Source organism: Alexandromys fortis, unplaced genomic scaffold (genome assembly GCF_014885135.2).
Source record: "Alexandromys fortis isolate MF-2015 unplaced genomic scaffold, M_Fortis_MF-2015_v1.1 scaffold_43, whole genome shotgun sequence".
Taxonomy (NCBI): domain Eukaryota; kingdom Metazoa; phylum Chordata; class Mammalia; order Rodentia; family Cricetidae; genus Alexandromys; species Alexandromys fortis.
Genome location: NW_026067928.1, coordinates 9,253,772 through 9,254,550, shown reverse-complemented (window position 1 = coordinate 9,254,550; position 779 = coordinate 9,253,772).

Below are 779 nucleotides of genomic sequence, written 5' to 3'. Positions count from 1 at the left end.
CATGTCCTTAGACCCAAATTCTGAAGTCATAATACCCTCATGAAATCCATTTTGGTTTAGCTTGGCAGCCCATGTAATGAAATGTCTCTCTGTACTTAGCTCCTTCACAGTGAAAGATTTTAAAGAAAACACAATGTACATAATCCAGACTCTGTGAATTTTCCATTTTTACGTGGCTTATTTTTCTTTATTTCTCTTAATATAACACTATCTGTTCTTCTGTACTCTGTCTCTTTAAAGACTTTACCCTTTTTCTTCTTAAGACGTTAACTTTATTTTTTATATTTTTTTCTCTCCCAAGTCTACGTACATTCATCCAACAGTGTCTGAATCTGTTTTATTGTGAATCTGTAATTTTTTTACTATCCAGGAGCATTTCTTAAAATGTTAAGCAGTTTTTAAAAACTTAAGTTGCACCATGTTCATCACACCATTGACACTTATTCAGGCTTTCAGTGGGGAACTGCTTTAAGTTCAGAAAAAGCTGATTCAGCCATCATTCATTTATTAGAAGTCATGGCTATCATGGGTATACCTACACAAATAAAGACAGATAATGGTCCTGCTTATGCCTCTAGGAAAATGAAACGGTTTTTTGATTATTACAATATCAAGCACGTTACAGGTATACCATACAATCCTACAGGCCAAGCAGTCATAGAAAGATCAAATTGAACTAAAAAAGATATGTTGAATAAACAGAAAGGGGTGGAAAACACCCCCAGAAATAGGTTACATAATGCTTTGTTAACCTTGAATTTTCTTAACGCTAATGAGAA